The sequence below is a fragment of the Symsagittifera roscoffensis genome, chromosome 2 (genome assembly GCF_963678635.1).
Source record: "Symsagittifera roscoffensis chromosome 2, txSymRosc1.1, whole genome shotgun sequence".
NCBI lineage: Eukaryota > Metazoa > Xenacoelomorpha > Acoela > Convolutidae > Symsagittifera > Symsagittifera roscoffensis.
In genome coordinates, this window is record NC_087063.1 from 38,758,662 (window position 1) to 38,782,903 (window position 24,242).

General features: G+C 36.2%; 2 protein-coding genes across 2 annotated transcripts in view; one reads left to right on the forward strand and one right to left on the reverse strand.

Annotated features, from left to right (window-relative positions):
• LOC134840656 (U1 small nuclear ribonucleoprotein 70 kDa-like) overlaps positions 1-24,242 on the reverse strand; it is a 138,399-nt gene that overhangs the window by 96,778 nt on the left and 17,379 nt on the right. The gene's annotated exons all lie outside the window — the stretch shown is intronic.
• The window catches only part of LOC134840140 (arylsulfatase B-like), a 49,639-nt gene that overhangs the window by 23,814 nt on the left and 1,583 nt on the right, over positions 1-24,242 (forward strand). The gene's annotated exons all lie outside the window — the stretch shown is intronic.

Consider the following 24,242-nt stretch of genomic DNA (forward strand, 5'->3'; position numbering starts at 1 on the left):
AATGAGAGCAAAGTGTCTCTGCAATGTTGAAAATGAGACACATGGTGATGAAAAACCCGTGACTTAGAACTGATTGAGAATCGGTCTTTACACTTGGTGTATTATTGAGAACCTTCGTTTCTTTCTTCCAAAAAAAAGGCAGCAGGGCAACGGTCGAGAAAAAGTTAAAAGAAAAGTTACATACTAGTAGCATGCCACCGAATCAATATTGTACGCATATAAAAAAAGTTCAGTTGAATTTTTTCAAAAGAAATAATTCAATTATAGGTAATTGGTTAACTTTTTACCGTTTTGTTACATCGATAATGATTTCCTTGAAGTAGTAATTTTATCTCTTCTTTAGTCAGCTAAATACTTTAAATTAACACACGAAACACAAAACCAAATACCCTGCGCAAATCAATTACCGCAAACTTCATCTCAGCTAATCAAGCACAAAAACATGATTGAATCTTGTGGCGGAAACTTTCCTGCTATTTGCTTTAATTGAAGGACTTGAAGGACTAAGATAAAATTAGTCAAGGTTTAATTCATCATGATAGTATAAATAAATAAGTCACTTCAATATATCATGTCAAGACAAATAAACTTTGTCTACTCAAATCTTTCATAAGTTGACTAGAGAGTGAATAGATAAGCTGCATAGAATTGACCTATTGTTTGACCGGTCGATAACAACCTTGATATCCAAAAGTTGATTAACAAACTAAGATAAGTATGAACTCATAAATAAATCAACTAACACTGCACCACATTTCCCCCTCCAGAGAAAATTCGAATGGGACATATGAGTTTAGAAGAAAAATGACTATTGTAATAACAGTTTAAAGCGAAAGAAACTTAAGCAGCTATTGATGACGGAAAAGTACTAAAAAATATACAAAATTATCGGACAAAATTGCTAATACGAGATTAATGACTATTGAGTTTAAAGTGATTGAGTTTAATTTTCGTTTCTTCGCATCGGATTATCTGACGACGATTTAGTGTTCGGAAAGCGAGTGAATTTCCGGGTGCATCCTGTGGCCTCTTTGGATGAACCCACCCTGAGTTGTTTCACTTGAGCAGACTCCTCTTGATCGGCTTGGGCGAATCTGACCCCCTTATTCGGAGAAACCACAACTGGACTCATTGAAGCTTGTGGCGAAACAGAAGGTGAGGCAATTAGATTCACAGAATGCCGAATTGGGCTGCCGTAAAAAAGTTTGCTTCTTTTGGCGGGACGATGTGCGTGAGGAGTTGGATGCCGAAGAAGTGTTGCCATCATTTTCCTAACCAGACGCCGAGGTATCGCGTCGCGAAGGGCCTGGTACTGCCGAATTTGAACCCGCAGAGCACTCTTGTGATTTCGGTACCGAGGAATCATCGTCTGAAGAAATTGGGATCAGATCCGTGCAGGTTATCAGTGAAGAATTTGAAGGTGAAGGTGCCTGAGTTTTAATACTAATAGGCGCAACCGGGAGTAAATTTCCTGACGTAGAGGAAGAGGCCGTAAGGTCCACAATAGGAGTGGTGTCGCGAATAATTGGACGAATGCCTGGGGCATCCAGAATAGTGTCTTCAACTGATTTGCGCGAGGACGAATTTGCACGCAAAGGCGTTGATGAAGACAATAGGATCGGAGACCGTGAGCGAACAGGAATTGAAACCGTTTTGGCGGTGATACGCGTCCTCTGAGTGGGCGGCTTGATTGGGCGGTTTTCCTCCGGCGAATTCAAACACGACGAAGACACAATGGGGCGCTTCTCCCCCCTTTTGATCGGCGTTGCCCGTTTACCTGAAAAACCCACAGAAGTTGATTTAAGACGCACCGCAAGATGATTTCTTCTTATTACTTTATCTTAATCAGTATTATATGTAGACCCAGTAACTCTGACAATTTTACCTTTGAAAGGTTTGAATAGTTCCCGACCAGACTTCCAATTAAGAAATTTGCTAAATATTTCCACCTTGCTCGGATCATTAATAACTAATTAATCCAAGTTACGTTTTGGTTGAGACGGACGAAGTTGCTCTGCCGGCATTTGATCCCAGAACCGAAGAGTACCGGATGATAGATTGGCCCTGAGAGTAGACGCAAGCACCTGGTTTCGTTCAGTGAGGGTTTTGAGAGCTTTGATGCCCTCATCATGCGAAAGGGTCTTCTTTAAGGCTAGCCACTGATTTGTTGACTTAGCAAGGTTCCCTAGTGCTCTGTAAGGAGGAGTTTCTGAAACCGATTCCGTAGGTCCCCCAAAATATGGCGACACTGTTGGGCTTGATTGACCCTTCTTGACAAGCTTGATTCTGGGTCGGCTGTCACATTGCTCCCGACGCTGTTTGGCAGTGAGAAGATCTCGCTCCAACTGTTGATTATCTAAATTTACACGAGAGGATAGACGCTCCGCCGCAAGAGACAATTCCGTATTCGGTGGTCGACCAAAGTGCAATTCAAAAGGTGAAAACCCCGTAACGTAACCGAGTTTTTAGTCACCCGAATATCCTCAATAATGTCCCGTGGTGTGTCTTTTACATTGGAAAAAAGCGGATTTAATCGAGAAGCTCCCAACCGACGCTTCATGGTCTGAATGGAACGTTCCACCAAACCGTAACCACGATGGCCACCGACCGGACAGAGTTGCTGATAAAAATGTTTCTCCTTAAAGAATGTTTGGACCAACCTATTGTTAAAAGCCAAACGGTCTGTTTCAATTGATTTGGGAATACTTTGACGTTAAATATAAGTTTTTAAGAACTTAATTATCTTTTTACCCCAGTGGATCGAATAATCATAGCTGACGGATACTTAGAGTACCGGTCGATTGCGACCAAGATGTATATATACTTTTTAAACTGCAGAATCTAGAAGAGGACCCGCATAATCGAGCTGGAGTTTGGACTGGACAAGAGAGGTAAAAGTTTGGACAAAATAAAGGAGGCGTTACGTGAGTGAAAGAGTACAAAACTAGCAGGTTCTTGCAAAACCAGATACTAAAAAAATCTGGATGGGTTTGAATGGTTTGATACTGAAGTTTTATTTTCACAAAAAGTTTTGTTTGAAGAATTTTTGATGATGAAGAAACAACATAGAAAACAAAAAAATGTTGATAAAAAGTATAAAAAACTCATGATCAGAAAACGCTAATCATGCAGCTTCGACATATAGAAACTTACTAATCATACAATTTCCATGCAAATTTTTCAAAACCAAAAACATAAAAGGTCTATGATTGGTATTTTATCTGTAATCATGATTAAAATTTCTATTTTTTTTCATCATTTTTGGTTGTTTTCCCAACAAAAGAAGTGAATAGACTCTTTGTTTTTTCAAAAATTTTGAGTTCCTGAGGCATTGAAGTTCTTGCGCATAATATGCATCAAGACCAGCCTAAAACTATGAGATAATTTACTCGAAAGATAGAGTTCCAGTAACGTATGGAATTCTAGCTTTCGAGTAAAAATTTTACAGTTCCATTTACAATTTACATATTATAATTATAGTTGTGTTTTGATAACTTTTTGTTCCCCCTATTGAAATGGTTGGAACAACTGAGGTACAGTTTGTATGCGAATGTGCTTCAAGTGTTTTGTTTTCCACACAAAATCAGGTACCACAAATAATCACCGGACTGAGTTGAGAAATATATCATCAAAAAGTTTTTCAGTGTTCGCTCGAACTAAATTGGAAAATCTCAAACATTTTTCCAGTGTCAATAAAAACCGGTTTAAATTTTTTGATTTTCGTCCAATTTCGAGCGAGTGAACCTGGCTTACATTAGCTTGCTTATGCTCAATTTAAGCCTTGAAAATTTTGTTATAATCAAGTGAAGATTCTTACCATTTTTCTTTTTTCTAGAAACTTTTCTACAAAAACTAATTTGAATTTTTTTGCGATTTTGTAGGACTATGGTCGGTACATTCTAAAAACATCATCAGTCTAAATTCAGTTTTTCTCAGAAGTTTTCCAAACTTTTGATTGTTTCCAGGTGAAAACAATTTAAGGCAATCAATTTGCCACCGGACAAACAATTTAAAGCAATCAATTTGCAACCGGGTAGTATACTAGACTATTTCCTCCCGTAAATAATGTTTTTTCACAGAATAACTCAAATTAGTGGTTTTTTCTCAGTCTGTAATATAACAGACAATGTTCATGCATAACTGTGTTTCAGGTGCCCATTTTGTTCGAAGTATGTTTTTTATGTTGGTTTTTAAACTTTCAACTCGGTATATCAGGTTTCTCGTTTCGTCTCTCTTTTTTCCTTTAAGCGGTCTAAAAGGTTTAAGTTTACTTTATATCGGCTTAGTTTGTGTCTGCTCAGGTATGGTCGGCTCTGTTATTGCTTTCAAAAGTCTTAATTGTCCGTTTTTCGTAGAAGGACATTTATTGAATACAAAATCAAGACAAATTATGAACAAGTCGGTAGATGTTCGTGATTTTTTCTGCGGATTTCAATTTTCTGTCTGTTAGTTTGCTATGTTAGTAGTATGAAAAAGTGGCTAGCAAATTACATGCATTTAACCCCCCCCCCCCACCCCAATAAAAATTCAGTGTGGCATTAGATTACATACTTTTAACCCCCTACGTGGTTCAAGCTCCTACATTTTTGGCCCCTCATGTTTTATAGGGGGTCAAAGAGTGGTATATTGCAGCCACTGTTAGAACTTGGCGATGTTGAAGTTTCTTTCTGCTGCATAATTTCCTAGTACAAATTTCGCCGCGCTAAATGGGTGATTACTTCCTTGTCTTCAGTTTATGATATTTGAATTGTTATAACTGATTTATGGTCTTATTTACAAAGTTTACCAAGGGATCTTCTTTTTTTTTAAATTAATTTTGCACAAGACAAAATTTTGGATGAAATGAAAAAAAAACACTAACACAAGTCACAGAAATGCGTAGTTGACCAGTAAAGAAAAAGTAGTTAAAAAACAAAAATAAAAAAAAATGAAGTAATTGGAAAGTTTTAAAAAACGGAATGCAGGAAAGGAGAAAAAAGGAAATACGTGCAGAGTGTTGGAAAAGAAGAACTGATGCGCAAGGAACTGTTCACAGAAGCCTAAGTCCAGCTCCACCTTCAATCTTAAGCTCAAAGAGCTCCAGCAGCTGGCCACAGCGTTCACCAATCCAGCCACCAAAAGGAAGTATGTACCTCTCTTCCTCGTCGACTTGTTCCAACTCGCTCTCTGTGGTCAATGTTTTACCAGTGCCACTGCGCAGGCTCAGAAGCCTTACATCCTTCACAGCCCAAGCTTCAGAAGGAATTAGGTTACCAGATATGAACCGGATCATAACCATTTGTGTCCTCAGCCCACACAACAGTATTCCTCTCAACGCCTCAGATTCTGCATGCTCTACAGGAAAGTTCATACTCAATCAAAAAATTAAAGTACAAGTTGGTGATAAATTAGCTGAAAACGTTTTTAAGAGTTTGGTTTAGATTCAAGAGATCGTCAGAAAAAATTGATCGGAATTTAAGAACAAAAACAAAATTTATAAGAACGAATTACGCACATTGAGTTTAATGGGAAATTGGCACACTGACGATATTGATAGTGAGAGTTTATCGTTCACCGTTTTCGTCTGCCAGAGTCAGTTCAAAAACAAACATAGTCAGAGTTGACATATAACTTTAATTACGTCAATTTTGCGTGGATCAGTTTTGTTTGAATGAGTTTTTCCAAATAACGTGGTGTATTTATGCTAAACAGAAGTAGGTAAAAGGGACTGATCTGACGATTAATACTTATGAAAAACTATTTGAATGCTCGTTCGACTTCGACACTTCGTTGATTGAAAAAAGGTTGGAGCGAAAAATTAGACTTCGTCTCAACAAACTTTCAAAAATTCAAAAACTTCTGGTTGTTTGTTTGAGTATACATCACCGAGATGTAGACATTAGCAAGTGGTATCTACATGGTTATTTTTTTTCCTCTGGCTTGATTTTTAGCAGGTCCAAATAGTGTTGGAAAAAAAAGAAATAAAACTAAAAGAAAACGTAGAACTACTTTAACGTTTTGGAAATCATTCATGAGATTTTTTTGACTGTAAAAAAACTATCCGGAAAAACTGCTCCTTCTCAAGAAATGCTGCAAGTCCTCTATTTTTTTTTCTACAATAAATGATATAAGTTATGGCGTAGCCATCAAACTTAGACTATGTGGAGGTCTTATTGGCATAGACGATTCTTCATCGGAAAATACTTGAAGAATCCAAAATATTTTGACTTCATGCAATTTTACCCGATGCCGCAAGTTGTGTTCACAAAGGTTGAAGCACTGGTCTCACCTACTGTTATAAGCTGCCCTGAAGTGGAACAACAGCCTGGTATAACTTTCTGTTTAATTGTCAAAATAACGAGATCAGAAATCTATCTATCAGTTAGTAAAATGTTTAGTGAACGATCATTGGTGCTAGATTTGGAAGCCTAATAAAAAAAATTTATAGTTAAAGAATTAGCGATTACAACTTCTAATTATAAAGTCTCTATTATTTCTCTACCTCTAGTCCTTCCCTACGCCATTCCGATCTCTGAAAAAAAAACGTACAACTGGTTGTCAGATTTTTTGGCACGGAATTCAGTGGAAAAGCAGTGATTATTAATTTTCGTATTTCAATCAGATTATTCGAAGTTTTGTTTTGCAAAATTCTAACGCCGTGTTTTAGGCCAAAGGGAAAGAGAAGATTGAACTTCTTGCAAAGCACCTGGATCGAAAACTGAGAATCTTGATGAGTTGGATTCCCGCGAATGGAAATATTACATTTCAAAAATTTTAAATTTTGCAATAAACATTCACATTATTACAACTGCTGGAACCACTGCGCCCTGAAGAAAAGCAAGGTCTTTAATGATTGGCTGAAAAAAGAGCAGCAACGAGAGAAAAGCAAAATTGAACTCGTCCTTGTGCTAGGTGCTTGGATGACTCCAGAGAGTGGCAATAAAATATCATTGAATACAAAAGAACCAAACGGTTGCCGAGGCCAAGTGGTTCAGCGGAATGAATAACATACACCATCATGAGAAGAATTGACTACTTTAAGAAGTTTTTTTCCGGTGGTTGTTCAATTCATCTACTTTCAACCTTACAAGTATATTGAAAATGTTAGCCAGCCAACAGGGAGTTTATCTTTCCAGGCTAGTCTTATCGCGCAAATGTCACCCCGGAATATAAACTGACCTCAGCAGCTGTGGCCTATCTGAAAAACTTCAGAAAGTAGTGAAAGAAATCTCTGTGAAAAAATTGTATTTCATGCAAAAATTGAAAATATCCCAGCCAATTATGTAGTGGAAATGAATGATAATGCCAGGGAAAAACTAATGACCACATACATTATACTAGATACGAAATTTTTTAGAAAAATAAACATTTCATTTTTATGAGTTTTTGCTCCTTCTTAGGAAACAGCATATGTATATGTATAGATTCGGATATAGAAAAAGAGAGAGAAAGACTGAGAGAGAGAGAGAGAGAGAGAGAAAAAGAGAGAAAAAAAATCGAAAATATGAAAATGTCGGAAAAAGGGATTGTTGAGCCTCATGCGACTACAGTTACAGATCAAAGTAGCAGCGAAAAAAAAACTTGAAACTTTTGTAACAATTTTTCTGTCCCCAGATCAAAGTTGGTTGTTATATCACAACTGACTTTTATTTTAATATTACGCTTACTTGATTACTTCTATCACTTTTTGTATCTATAAACTTTCTTGGGCGCGTTTAAGCTGTGAAGAAATATCAGTTCGTTTTTCAATATTGTTTGGTTTAATCGTGTATGTGATAGTATTCCCAAGGATTAGAATAAAACTATTGATGCATCGTCACGACTGTTCATGGTAATTGTAGAACCTTCAGGATCTGGAAAAACACAATTAAATTTCAAACTATTGTCAGGATGAACATTTTATCCCAAATTTGACAGATAGTTACCTTTTTAAAAAGATATTCAACCTAAAATTTGGGAAAGAGAAAACGCTTGGCAAAATCCAAACAGAAAATGTAAAGTTTGATACATTTGATTGTTTGAGAAACATTTTGAACATACTGCTTGTGTATGATGACTCATGCGGAGAAATATACAATGCTAAAGAGTTTGTGAAACTAGCAACGGCAGGAAAACACATGGGCTTAGATGATCTTTTCATTAAAAGCTATAATTTCAACCGGTTGATGGTCACGACATCTCACATCACTGTATTCCAATCAGCTCGTCAAATTCAGCAAATGATCATCTCGGAAGGCAAAACATTGTGCCGCTTTCTTACGAAACACGTATGAAATGGCTACAAAGGACAGCGTAGTAATAGTTTTAGATCCCCGAATATCAGACTGTCTCAGATATCCTGGACCGTCAATTTTCTGTTTACCATTGAATAAGTTAAAAGTGACAACAACACAAATGAACGTGAAAAATTATCTATTCTGCAGCTATGGTAGAGTTAAACCCAAATTAACTACAGTGTTTCATCACAAAAATTATCAAATAGTCAAACTTAATCAGTTTATTTTTCGGAATTTTTGCCTAATGTAGTCAACGGTAACGTGTCTATCAGTGTTCCAGATCTCAAAAAATTCAAGAAAACACAATTGTTAAATCAAACTAAAAACGAGTCGTACAAAGAAACGAATAATTTTACTGAGCAAACAAGGATTTTATTTGATCGGACATATGCTTCCATTTTGCTTCTAGTTTTTGACAGCATAGAAATGGCAGCAGAAGAATTTGTTTCCATTCCGAAGCAGATGTACATCAGATAACAACCACATGCAGCACATATTTTGCTTGACAACTCCATCAAATATGAAACACCGCAATTATCATACTTCATCCGCTTAACACCCCTGAACACAACAACAGCATCAACAGCAACTGCTCCTCCAGTCATAGCATCTCCTGATACACTTATCGTTATTAAATCAGAAAAACATCCACAATTTCAAGCTCTCCTTCTCAGTGAAGAAGAAGGAATTGTACTGGAAACAAGTGCTGAGCTTGAAAAAACATCAACTACTGAACGTAACATGTTGCAGTTGCAACTCAAGGAGAAAAACAAAGTTGAGCGAGCGAAAAAAGTTGTGAAAGTCTTTACAAAGTCGGAGCCAGTCAAAATACACAATGATAAGAAGAACCATACCTTGATAAAATTCCAACCGGTCTTAAAGCATCAATTTTTTTGTATGATATACATTAACAAAGCAAAAAATTGTACAACCCTGCTTTCATTCTAATTTTAAGGTCTCTCAAACTTGACGAACAGTTGGTTTTGAACAAATACGTCAAAGTCGCGGTTCAGTCAACGACTACGGAACAAGCTCAAAAGTTTTAAAGAGATTCATAAAATCTCATTCATCACCTACAGCCATTTTTTTTCCCAAAAGCCGTCGACAAGTTCCGGCTCAAAAAGCGTTAAACGACTCAGAATGATAAATACTGTTGCAGACAGTCAAAGAGAACGCGCATTGAAAAAACTAAACGAGAAGAAGGAGGAAACGAAGAAGAAGAACCTGAAGCAAAGGGAATGCCCGAAAACAATTCAGATTCTGCAACAGCAGAGAAACGAAGTTGAAAACAAAAAATTGCAAGATTACAGAAGCTGAAAAAAGTAATTGAAGTTTTTATTTACAAGTAAGGGTCCTGCCTTGATTGTTAGTGTAAAAAAATTAAAAGACGAATCGAAAACTTCACGAAACAAAGTGAGACATATTTTACACTCAAGCCTGTATATACAAAATATCGAAGATTTCGTCGCAAAACACCGCGTCTCAAAGTGACAGTTTATGACATAAACAAAATAAGGTCAATTGAATTGGCGTATGTTAATAAACTTGAAGATTACAACATGGACATTAAGTGTTTTTCGGTTGCAGTGGATTGCACTTCCCGATATCTTCGTGTACAACGATTGAAATCAAAAGAATGTCACCTCAACTGCAGAAGCATCCAAAGAAACGTTAAAATAAAACAGCTAAAACTTCTGGGTAGGTGAGGGCACTGAATCCAAGGGAACCTTGAAAACTTTTTGTGACAAAAAAAGCATTGAAACTTTTAAAAAAGAAAGTGAAAAAACATCCGTTTTCGCGGAGAGGAACATTCGATCACTAAAGGCTTTGATTAAAAAAAAATTGGAGGACAAATGGACTGACTTTTACATCGACAAGCTTCAAAGATTTGTCAACACAATTATGTCGAAAAAAAATCGAGTTACCAAATTAGCCCTGACTGAAGTGACCAAAAAAAGATGTTCCACGTCTAGTTTCATTAGGAGCCGAACAATCGCTGAAACTATTTCGCCGACCAGAACTTTACGTATGATTTTGTTAGAATAGCAAAAATTGACATTTTTTTTCGAAAAAGGGTATAAACAATCACTCACAGACAAAATTTTTGCATACCAACAATGCACCTTCCGACTTATAAACTCATCGACGGCGATAAGTAACCAATACAGGGTAATAAATATTATGAGCCCGAACTAATCAGGGTTTTGGGAAAAGAAGGAATTAACTAATTAATGCCTGATAACTTTAAAAAAAATTTAGCCGCAATGAACGTTTTTCTTGATACTTTGCTAGCCAGCTTCAAAAACATGTTAAGCGAAGATATCGATCTATAATGTGAATGGAGAGATGCAGTGACAGAATTAACGTTTCCTTCTCTTTTTAACAATGTGACGGATAGAAAATAAGTGTACTACAAACAAAGTTAAAGCAAGTCTTAAACTGACAAAAGATAAAACATCTAGACCATATGATGGAGAGAAAACTGAAATAACACAGGTTGAATATGACGAAACTGACAAACAATTCAACGAAATCAATCGGAAGATTGATCTTGATAATTTCAATCATAGCATCTACTACATTACCAAACATCTTTCAAAGTGGATGCATTATTAGGAAGGCATTATAATTGATAGTCCAGAGATTCCCAGTTTTTTAGTTTTCAAAGGTATACGAGATGGAACGGGCTACCATGTTGGTTATAAATGAATCCAGTCATATCCATTGCACTCTCACAACACAAAATCTCATCTCCGACTACTCTGTTGATATCTCTGTTGTAACCCAAGTGATGTTTATCTACTTAGACATCCTTCATTGTCAGATTGTGATAGACATCAAAGCCATTGATACTAATCGATGAGTGGAAAACGGTTACGCTTGCAGCATTGAATCAAATCATTGCAATGTTTTAGCAACTTGGAGTAAAAAAAACTACTCGTGTCCAGAGCAATGTAGTAAATCTACGAAAGGAAACCCTTGAACCATTTGAAATAGGAGGAGGAAAAGATGTTTTGACTCCTGATTATCGAATGTTTTCTGATAAGGTTTTGGATGTGTGCTATCATAATCAAGCGACCAGGCCACAATTCTCAGGACATTACAAACAGCGGGGTAGTGGCTACGGGTATTGAACGAGTAGCTCGCAAAATTATTTTACCAGCTGCAAAACGTAATAGAAAAAAGTACTTATTTAAGCAGCACCCATGTATTAGATATAGCAATTCGGAAACCACCGAAACAAGTTTTGAAAAACGCTGGAAAAACTACCATCAAAAATCAAGCTGTTGGTGGTCACAGCAAACCTCTTATGATCATACAAATGAAGACGGCAAAAGCAAACGAAAGAAAAAACAAAGTTTCTCATTCCAAAGAAACGAACTCCATTGAGATGTCGCTCCAATTGTTTCGCCAAACTGCTCTATGATTTCTAACTTGAGTTTTTCACAGATTTATTTGAAAAACCTCCTTGAGTCGTTGCATTTGAACTTGCATTCATTGAAAAAATTGGTCCATCTTATACACCTGATGCTCCCATGCTCGAGTTAGAAGTTTTGAGAAATAGAAACAACTTTCTCGATCTTCAACGAACTCGGTTGGAGATTGCAGCCCGCATCGTTAAAAACAACGGCAATGTCCTGCGAACTCTTGATACAGAGGCAACACAAGTTAACACGCGCTATTTCGCCAGTAATTCCTTCACATCTTTATATTGGAAATGCACAATGTCATTGCATGGAGAAAAAATTTGATTAAGTATTGCAAATTTTGCACCTAAAAGTTTCATGAGACCGAAACGGTTTCACACCGTATTGATGCAAAACAAACATGGCTTGCTTGTCAAGGATTTTCTTTTGAAGATATCCCGTCAGTTTTTGATGCCGCTGATGGGCGGGATGACGCGAAACGTAAGCTGGCGGAATCTGCATCTGGCGAATTCCGTTTATTTCGTAAAATTGCATATGAATTCTTGTCATGTGACCAGCATTTAATGAATGGTGTTATAATTAGATTTGTCTGAGACGATCTCCCAATGACTTGTTAAAATGTCACAGCAGCGAGATAAACATTACCAAGAGCAAATCACCGAGGCTAACCTATATGTGCGCAAAATCGCAGTAACACCAGTAGAAAACAATTATTTTTAAGTTTTAAAGAGGACTTTTGTTTAGTAGTAATTGGTGTACAAAGCTGGCAACAAGAAGATGTTTTTGCCAAAGAGCCAGTTCGTCGAATGATTGTGGCATTTCATTATCAAAATTTTGAATTGTTTTTATGAACGACTGATAACAAAATAGTAGACTCTATCACATTGGAGGCCCTAGATTTTATTTTCAACAACAGTCATAAAATCGGCTTGGCTAATTATCACAATTTGACAATCATTATCTTATGGTTTTTGATCTCACAGCTATTCAGGAGGCTTGACATGACTTTATTCATCATGAAATTATCAATTGCACCATTTCAGTAGAAATTAAATTTGATTCACTGCTGGCAGATAATGCGAGGTTTTTCTCATAAAAGAGCGTTATTAACATTTTATGTGCTTTCCGATAGTAAAATAGATAAAGTCACTGTGATGAAGTAAATTAAAAAAAATGGAAAATCTGCATTTTACTGAGCTTATTAACCGAAGCAACTTAATTTAACATCAAATTAGCGACAGTTTTTCTGCTAGTTTAACATATAGAGCAATATTGAAAGGTTACTTTCATGATAGTGAATGCAATGCGTCCAACCCAACTTAGACCAGTCAGAAACGCACTGGTTATTATTCGTTTAAGCCGTCGGTCAAACTTTTTTCGCAGATCTACTCGGACAAAGACAACACAACTATCCAAATGTTAACAAAAAATTAGGATATTCTTTTCATGAAGGAAACCATTTATATATAAACAAGCCAATGCAATGAGCTAACTCGGTTTTGTGTTGACTAATTTCTATTTAAAGTGCTCATGTTATAATTCCATCTAGATTTTCTATAGGATTTAAGGTGAATGACTATGATTTGATGCGTTTTGCTAAACATATGTTGTTATAAATACGTGATATTGATGTCTTTCTATAACGTTTCGTAATTAATTTTTTTTCTCCAAAAGATGTTTTTTTTTTGGTACCACACTTACCGCTTGCATTATATCAGTTCTAAGAAGAGTTCTTAAAATTTGTTTTTTTATCCATTTTAGTTTTACAAACAAAGTTTTTGAATCAACCTCTAAACGGTCATACCCACTTAAAGTAATATCAATGCTTTTTGAAAATTCAGCAACTGTACCACCATTCAATAATCTAATGAAACGTTCAGTGATTACTATGTTAATTAGGTCAGTTTGAGTCTCAAGGGACCGAGCCTGTTAAGCAAAGCAAATTTGCGGCAATCGTTTTTGCACAGGAGCTCCACCAAGGTCAAGGTTTTTAGTCGAGTTGTAGTTATCAGCCACTTTCCGTTGTTCATCAGTGGTCCTGATGGATGATATTTGCTGCGCACCATGATCAAATATCTAAATGAAGAAAGAAGGCCAGTACAATGAAAGATTTTGAGTTCATCCTGTTTACTGCTTCAATGCAGTCTTTTGTAGCTTCGACGAGAATAAGGATGTGGTTGTCTATTGTCATAAGATTGGGAACTAAATTCGTTCTAGATTGAATGGACTACAAATGCAAAGTAAGTTATCAGAAGAACAGGGGAATAGGGAGACATCGGGTTCATTGTACACGAAAAAAAGCAAGTTTTTTCCAAAATAGACTGAAGTTTGTAGGCGATAGTTCATATGTTGCTTCAATCGATTTGACGATTGAATAAAACTGGTAAACTCAGACTATTCACGCCACTCGACATTTTTGCTAGTGTAATCTTCTTCATTCTGGCCGTTTTCACTGCTGCAGTCTTTATTGGGGTCAACCGATCGTTTTGGTCTGTATCGTCGATTTTGAGGTTTTTTCCTGTTGTGGAAGTCATATTCTTTTCGCCGGTTGCTTCTTTGATTTTTGTTGTTACTTTCGAGTAATTATCTGCTAAACAATCAAATTCATTTGCTCTCAAAGTAACTGTTTGATACATTTTGAACATCCCATTATCATTCTTTTTATACATTAGAGTGTAAGCTTGTTTTTTCAAATGTTCCAGTTCTAACTCTGAATAAACGTTTTTCTCCAAGAATTATCATGGAAATCATCAGAAATTCCCGTATCACTTTCAAGCGTGTACATATTTTGCTAGCGGAGATGTTTTCTAGCTGTTTTATGTAAGAGACAACTCAAGAGTGATTTAGCTAGCGGACTGGTAAACTCAGCTGACTTATTTTTATGGTATTCCTTAAGCTTCAGAGGAGACATTCAACTAAGATTGCGGTTAGTTTTTTTAGTTTCAATTACACAATTAGGATCTCATTAGGTCTTAAGTTTTAACTACTTTACCCTAGCGGTACACATGTTATCTCTTTGAAGTGCAAACTTTCACGTCACTTTGTGTTGAGGATATCATAAAAAGACGCCACATGGTTTCTTTAAAAAATTGATCTTAACACCTACAGTGTTCTACTGAAGTTGCATGAGCCTCAATTTAATATCAAAAATTTACACACCAAGGTTTATGGTAAATGACTACACCTTAAACAACAAACGTTGAAAGCTAAAACTGAAAGCCCAAACTAATTTTGTTCACTATTTCCTTTCATTCTCCAGAAATCAAGCTGAACCAAAAAAAATAGTCACCGAGAAGAGAGATGAACAAAACTTTTTATTTCGTTTCACCAAAGTTTCACCAAACATACCAGAGAGTGTTTTCTAGTGGTGCAGAAGGAACGGAACATACGTCAACACGCAAAGAGCCCTGTAAATGAACTTGAACTAAAACGCAGCAGCGAATTCGATGTGTGGGTCTCTAAAAACCACATGATACTACCCATCATTCTGCTACATCAAATTGGCACCCCCTTACAGAACATAAAAAGGTCTATGAGAGCTGTTTTATGACAGAAAGCAAACCTTTGCCGAAGGAATCTGGTTTTGCAGACCGTTCTTGCGTTGAACGGGCACCTAGAAACTTACTGTTTGACTACGATTGTCAGTCAATTCCCGAGTATCAAAATCAAGAAGAATATTTTAGGGACTTCGCAGAGCGAGCCTTCTACTAGGATATTGATTCGATTGAATCGCCAGACTCAACGGAACAAGACGTGGGCCAGTCTTCTTCATCTTCTTCTTTCAGCATTCAAGGTCCTTTTTCGCCAAATTTACCACCCAGGAGCCCGACGACTAATCCTTGTTATGCGCCAAAGCAATGCAAACTGCGATTTAGAGATTTCAGAAAAGTCAAAAAGTTTTGTTTCCATCAAGATTGATTTATCAGTTCAAAATTTCGTGATTCAATTAAGATGTTTTTTTTTCGAATCTTAGTGGCTTAATCTTGTTTAGTTTTTGTTCCGGATTGTTTCTTTGAATTGAATTTTGCTTTGTAGTTTTTCAGTCAAAAGTTAAAAAAGGAAACTAAAAGATCAAAATGGGAGAGAGCAGCAAATGTTCATTAGAAAAGATGATAAGATAGGTTATGCCTCGTCCTTATTTTTCTACAAATTACAGGCTTCATTTGCTTAGAAATCAAAATAAAACTTTTAATTTAAATTATTTTTGGAATGTTCGAAAATTTTCATAGAAATGATGTAAATTGTTTGTGCTTTATCAACAATAAAAATGTATGCTCAAGAATCACGTGTAATCAACAATTTTTGTTAAAAATATTTGAAAAATTAAAAAATATGTTTTTTCGAAAATTAAACATGTTTTTTACCCATACTCAGAATATTGTAAAAAATTGATTAAAAGTGGTTTCAGAAAAATTGTCTTTTTTTTAATTTCCACGAAAACTATTTCGTCTTTTTTCTACGAAAAAATACAAGATTTTCAAACATCTAGGTTTCTCGATTGAATATTTAGCGTTTTTGATATCATGCCTTTACTTTTATTAGTCGAGAAATAGTCCTTGAAGCATTTCATTAACTAAAGTTTAAAATCTAGAACTGATAGTTTATCATAAAACGGGTTTGAAAAAAAGAACAAATTAAAAAAAAATGTGAATTTTGAACATGGATTCCAACCCTACTGAAACTCAAAAGCAATTGAATGAAGAAGGTTTCTTTGGATCTGGAGACAAACTAACTCTTTTCCACAAAAATGTTTTTGTTTTAAAAAATTACATCTTGATATATTTTTTTACTTGATTTTATTGAGCGGGAGTCATTCCCGAGGAGCATAGCGACGAGCAACGCCGGGTTAGCTATTGCCCGCAGAGCCGTTCTGTCACGCCTCAAAATTTTGAAGCACTCGATTTGGAAAGTTTCGCAGAACATTAATTGACCATTCGAAAGAACCATTCAATCAGCGACTACAAACAAAAAATAAACAAATAAGTCTATAGACACACAAACATGCATACAATCAACAACTAGAAAAAAATGAAAAAAAATTAGATAAGGTATACCCAACATCAGTTTCCCTAAGGTACACTTTCCTCCCTTATTTTGTGTTGTGATTTTTCTTTTCTTAAAATTTTTGCTAGCTCGTATTAAGCACTTTCAACCTATCAGTTTCAACCGAAGTGTAGGTTGAAACAAGTCTTGACTAGATTACCACATAAAGGAGTTCAATAGAGTGCACGTGTCAATTGCAGTAACAGTTTCCGCAAAATTAGGGATTGAAACAACCGAAACAAGAAGTTAAAACCGTTTATCAATAGCCCTAAATGATATGAACCTACGCTTTGTGGCCAGCTAAAAACCAAAAGTCAACCTTCTCCAACCCAAAAATTTCACTTATACTATTGAATTTTCAACTTGAGCAGTTCTTGATCTGAACATAAAAAAGTCTCACGAAATTCCGAAATTCTCAGAAAAAAGTAGTTTCACCAATACTCGAAATTGCATTTTCTGTCAAAAGGCAATGAGCGAAAAGCAGAGCCTCAAAAGACATCTAATTGTTGTTCTCAAAATTTACCCTAATAAAACCGACTATTTGTTGGACATTGTGAACTGCGAGTCATATGTGGACATGAAGTACAGCAGCACAAAGAAAGTTGAGAGCCGGCACAGAGAAGAGTTTGTCTCTACGATCTGAATGTGTTTAAATATGATCGTTCAAATATCAATCAAATGCAAAAATAGCATGTTTTCCCGCATGGGATGTGAATCAAGCAACCTTCACGTCCATATAAAACCTGCTAAATACGCTTTAAAAGGGGCAATGAGAGTGTTCGACATAAAACCCTTGGAAAAAGTAGTTGACTTGCCACCTCTACTCGTGAATAAGCCAAAAAAAATCGAGGAACTGGTCAATCAAAAAGCTATGTATGAACCCCAAAGGCTCAATTGTCTTTACAAGTGACGCTGGAGAAAGAAAAAGCGGACGTCACCGAGGAAAAAATAAAGATCTCCGATTGCAAGATGATAGCTGTGGACATACAGGGATGGACCGATGATCAACTCTATGGTTCATTGGATCGATTTCTGTTCCTTGTACATCAGTCTGCATCTCATGGGAGCGGATGAAGAGTTCGACAAATTAACAAAATATTTTCGAAAATCTTGAAGATAGCGCCAATCAGAGCTGCATACTACTTACCTCTATTAACAGATCTGCAAAAACAACCTACTCTGTTCCTGAAAATTAAAAACTATGAAGATGAAGAAAAGTTTCGTCTATTACTTCTTTGCCAAATACTACCGGCAAAACAACGTCCCTCGCACTCTTGAACTGATACGAAGTAGGAAAGAGCAACAAGTTTAATTTTATGACGAGCAAAGAAACTCGTCAGTGAACGAGCCAATAAGTGACTACATCTACCTCATGGCATTTCCAGCTAGTCCATGCTACAGAGTTTTCATTGAATTGCAAGTAATTATATTCAGGTTAGTAAGAAAAACCGTTTATTATGGTTATACCCAGGTTAAGTTTTCCTTCTAGTCCACGTGAAAAGCAAAAAGTTGAGATAACTAAACAATTACAGATTCGTTAAAAAAAAAGATTGGTTACACAACTAGAATAAAAGTTCGACTGTCCAGATACCACTCCACTTTTCTTTGTGGATCGCTTGCATAAAAAAGACATGGCAATGCACCATTATGTGGTGATAAAAGATTTTAATAACCTAATGAGTAAATTACAGAAACGAAAAAAAATTCAGATTAGAAAATCAGCTCTGCAGAAACTGCTTTCCCAGTTGTTCCTCAGCAGAGAGACTGGAGCGACATCAACTAGTTTGCATGGAGAATGAACCTGCTGTTGTCACCATACCTGACGACAACAGCAGCGTCGTAGGATTGAAGATTACTTGTGCAAGAAGCTACAGCCCTTTTGCAGTGTACTTTGACTTGGAGTCATCGTTTGAGAGGATACACACGTGTCTACGAGAATATCCGGTTTGTTGACGGTTGCAAGTTCATGAACAGCTCTCTAGATGAGTTAGCCCGGAATCTGCCTTTATAGAAATTCACCGACCTGGACAACCACTATGCTACCCGACCCGAAGACGACCTGTTGATACGTCAGAAGGGATACTTCCCTCCTCGTATGCGGACAGTCATGCAAGTTACGAGGAAGGTGCTCTACCGTCACAGGGCAAGTCGACAATTACATTGAAAGAAGGTGCTGTAAGTGTGAACGAAAAAGATTATCAACATGCATGGTAAGTGTAAAATCGTTTTGGTTTTCAAGCATTTGTACCTAGCGACTGACACTTTGATACTGGCATGCGTGTTTGAGGAGCTTAGACGAGTTTGTTTTGAATTTTACATACTGGGTTGCGCGCAAAATTTTACTGTGAGCAACTTTTGGGAGATGTATTTCTTAGAATATGCAAGGCAGATCTGCAATGAATCACTAACAGGAAACACTTGCATTTGGCGGAAAACTTTAGAAGGTATGGGGTTACTTGTGTTCTCGATGAACGACTTGCACATTTTAGAAACAATTTTGTACAAATCTTGGAATCAATTCAGCCCAGCATATTCCTTTTTATGGTTGTTGCGAATAATTTGTATGGCGTGGTTATGGAGAAATTTGCCCTACCACTATATTCATTCGAGTTCAATGACAAAACTACACTAGAGGAGATTATGAATACGAGCGCGGATTCTGACATTGGATTCATATTGGACGGTGACCTCACCAAACCCGATCATTTCCACGATGCTCATTCAGACTACCCAATACCACCAGCAAGAGAAATAATGTCAAATTTGTGGTTCAGTGATGTTCAAACAGAGATGATGAAAAAATTGAACATTTCTAATAATGTGAGAACTACTCCGAAATTTGTTCAAAACTTCTTCCCGAAAAAAAACCATACAGTAAGTTACATCATTATTCAACTGTACATCAAATTGGTCATGATAGTTGATAAAATTTATCGAGTGCTGCATTTTCGGCAGGAAAATTTCACTGCGCCAGATCTACTGTTGATCACTGAGCTGTGAAAAAAGCTACCATCAGGTTTGCACAGGTTTTCTAATTAAATCTTTTTTTAGCTTTTTCGGAAAACTTTGCGAATCCAAAAAAACCCACTGAATGTTGATTTTGTTAGGAGCGCAGAAGAACTGCGGACTTTAGCAAAGAAAAAATGATTTAGCATCGTGAAAATATTTGATACTGAAATGGTATTTGTCTCCTCAAAACCTGTCAACCTTGAGTGGGATAAGCCATTATTGGTCTGGCTAAATACTACATGTTTCGTTCACATTACAATATTATGAAGAATAATTTCATATGGTCTATTGTATTCTGACAATGATTCATTCCTGTATGAGATCCACAGCATCAATTTTAACAATGATAATGCCAAAAACGCCGATCGGCGAGAAGAATTTGGTCATTTTGATTTTCGCCCACATATCTTCTCTTTAACACCAAAAACAAACGCGTGACGCTGAAATTCAAGGATGAACTTGCTGGAAACTCATACAGGAGTTTCTGAGACTGAAATCCAAACTGTACAGCATAGTTGAAGTGGTTAAATTAGCGTTTGCAATCATTTATTATTTTTATGTAAAAGTAGGGGGTCAATCTATAATATTAAAATCACCATGTGTGACAAAATTGACATTTAAAAACCTTCTCCGACTAAAAGTAACATTTTATGGAAGGAGAAAACAAGGCTTCAAAACTGTTTTTATTAAGATCAACAATCCGCTAAAGGTGTCAGGAAAAAATGCTCAACAGACACTTGAACCCAAAAACTATAAGGAGGTACTCACCTGCACTGCAATTGCTTGATGTATGATTTTTCGGATGAGACCCATAGAACGGAACTTGAAAACACTTGTAACAAATAAAATCAGCTTGAGTGAATTTAACAACAAGCATTATATACATTCAGATAAAATGAATATGACGGCGATCGGGCAGAAAATGTTGCGGGAAGACAAAAATGTTCTTTCAAGAAACTGGCCGCATTTTTGACTGGGGTAATGGGACGTTGAGGGGTCGCAGCTAACAACTGATAATGTGGGTGCCCAAATGCAGGAAATTTTAGAGGCGCAGGGTGGATATACTGGCAGGGATTTTTTCAGCGTTAGTATTCTGACTCTGAATTTCAAACGGGAATAGTAGACTTGGACCGGCTGAGCGAGCAGCCGGTTCTGAAACAGATCAGGAAACTGAATGTGCCTACCTGGATACAGAAGCTCGAGAAGCAGATGAAAGTGAAATGGGCTGAATAACCAACACCACCCAAACTGCGGCGTGCTATAATTTTATATGATTCTGAATAATTGTGAAAAGCACATGCTTTTTTGTACAAAGAAATTTGGGAATAAAGCAATCAAAAGAGTTCAATTTAGTTCAAAAGCATAATCAATAGCAAACATAGCTTACAGGTTTATACCAACCAAGCAAAACTAAAAAAAACTAAGGCTTTTAGTTTCATAAGTACAAGACTAGAAAACAATCACCCATTTAGCGCGGCAAAATTTGCATCAGGAAATTATGCAACGAAACGAAGTTTCAAAATCCCCAAATTCCGAGAGTGGTCCCAAAATACCGTTCTTTAACCCCCTCTAAAATATGATTGGCCAAAAATGAACGAGCTTTGACCACTTAGGAGTTGAAGCTATGTAATGTAATGCCACACCGAATTCTTTGGGGGGGGGGGGGGGGGTTAAAATAATGTAGTTTCCTAGCCACTCTTACGTAGTACTCAGGCTATAATTGTGTTGTTTTTGCTTTGCCTGTGTCCAAAATGTTTTTTGATTTTTTAATGTTATAGTGGAACAAAAAAATTTGGTTTTGTTTTAGTTTTTCAAAATGATTCAGTTTTTTGGACGAAATGCGCTGATCAAAAACACTATAAAAGTAGTGTTTTTGAATCTAAAAAAAAAATGTAAAAGTAATTTACACTTTCAAAGTTTTTATCCAACTCTTTTTCGGTCTGTTGATTGGTTATTCAATGAATAGCAGCTTAACCAATTTGAGACATTGGGATGGCTGTTTTCTTGGGACTTTATCTTACTCAAAGTAGCAACATGTTATCATAAGTAAAAATGCTGACGCCCCTCAAATTTCTTAATGGTTGAAACTCTAAGAAGAAGGCAAATTGTTCTTCAAACAAAATGGAATGATTTCTAATACGGATTAAATCTCCGCTTACGCGTTAATAGCGCGAAATCATCGCGCGTTTATTGTCCCAAGTTGGCCAAAATGCCGATCTTTAAACCCCCATAACTTTGCAAAAAAAGATCACAGGTGAAATAACTTTTCAAGTTTAAGCTCAGGACAACAATTTTTTTGAATGATAAAAAAAATTCCGTCAAAAATGGCTAGTTAAAAAGTCAAAATTTGCCTGAAGAAAAAAAACCCACTCCGAGCAGAATTATTCCGTTACTTTCATATCGAAAGTCGGAACAACAAGGCTGCTCGTATCAGAGCAAAGCCCTGAATGTTCCGACTGCTTTTTAAGGTCTATGGAGCAGTATTAACGTGAAAAAATTAAATGTAATAAAGTAAAAATAACAATTTAAAAAAAAGAGACTTTTTCTAAAAACATACCCCCATACGTCATTTTAAGTACAAAGTGATAGTTTTTGCTCCTACTAACAAATCATTTATGGGAGAAAAAAATTCTTTCAACCAGTTTGAAACGATTTCTAAGACGGATTGAATCTCCGTTTACGTGTTATTAGCGCGAAATATATCGCGCGTTAATTGTCCCAAATTGGCGAAAATGACACTCTCTTAACTCCCGTAAGGTTACGAAAAATGATCACAGGTGAATTATTTTTTCCAAATTGACCTCAGGACAACAATGGCTTTCGACTGATGAAAAAAATTCCGTCAAAAATGGCTAGATAAAAAGTCGAAATTTATCTGAAGAAAAAAACCACCCGAGCACAAATATTCCATTACTTTCGTTACGAAAAGGGGAAGAAAAAGTTCTTGAAACAAACCACGAGTAACATCCAGAGATAATAGAAGCAAGAAAAAACAAGGAAAAATAGAAATTTAGTGACGATCGAAACAAGGTATAAATCATTTAGTATAAAAGCGACCAGCTTTTTTTTTAAAACTGGAATAGTCTCCACCCAAATGGCAACAACAAAGAATCTTTATTTTGAACATCCCGTTAGACACGAAAGGAAAATAATGGAGAGAAATCGAGTTTTTAGTAGAAACCAAAGCAATGTTGTCACTTGTAATTTTTGGCAACGATTGATTGAGATATTGCTCCATTTTGGACTCCTCACAGGTAAGAGAAGTTTATCATTTTTGCATCAAAGACTTTTTTCAGTTTTTTTAATTGATGATGCAGCTTCTTTGTGAGTAAGAAAATATTAACTTGAAACTCAATAAGCATACATACTTTTTTTGTCGTGTTCAACTTATTTTTGTCGTGTTCAACTTTGTCGTGTTCAACGTATTCCAATTGTTTTTTTTGCCAAATTTGAGTTTTAATAAATATAATACAAGGAAAAACAAAAACGAAGCGTTTTTTTAATGTTTTTGATTATTGCGCGTATGAAGAACCAAAATAAAGCTTGGGACATATCTGTTTCTCGCTTTTTCTAATACGTGGCATTGCGGTGCTCTGGTAGTGATGGTGCTGTGCCCAGCAATCATTTGATTGCGGGTTCAAATCGCTCGTGCACTGCAATTTGCAAGGGGAGCTTTTACAAGTAGTTCAGAACTTTATGGGCGCTGGATATATGTTCTCTGGTCAACTTAGATAATTAACCTACCGGCTAGATATCTAGGCTGTTTGAGTAAAAACACCAAAAAATTTTGTTTGATAGTTTCAAAAACTCAATCTCATCGCGAACAAAACGCTTCATTATGATGTATCAGTGGACACATTTTATTACTATGATGTTGTCTTAAAAATCTGTCGAATCACGACTGAAAGGGCTTCATTACAATATACACAAACAAAACCACCTTGTAGTTATAATCTGGCTCAATGAGCAGCAAAGACGATCCGGATTAAATACCTGTTAAAGACCGGTATAGATTGAGTTTGAGGCAAAAGAATTTGTAATAATAATTTTTTTGATCAATGAAACGCTTTTTTCTCTTGTTTTTGCTTTTTCTTTGATGATTTAAAGATGCTTTTCATTCGTATTTTCATTCGTGATGCGTTAGCTTCATACTGACCTGCTTTGAGTTTCGCAAATCAATATGAATTCAAAAGCTTTGAATCTGATGCTTAAAACAGTTTCAAATTTAGCCTTAATACAGATTCATCTGCTAATAATAGTCGGCCGAGGAACTCTCATTCACAACCATCGATTTTATAAGCAGTTTACCTTTTTACACACATATGTATTAGACAACACTTAATATTGTGTTTAATTGGGCTTCGTTTTGGTGAGTTCACAGTTCTCAGCCAAGAAAATAACAAAAAGCGTAGTTCTCAGGCAGGGTCTCAACAGTGGTCCTCTAAACTACTCGTATGTTAGTCCTATTCTCGTAGATATATGATAACAGAAAAATAAGAAGGTTGTT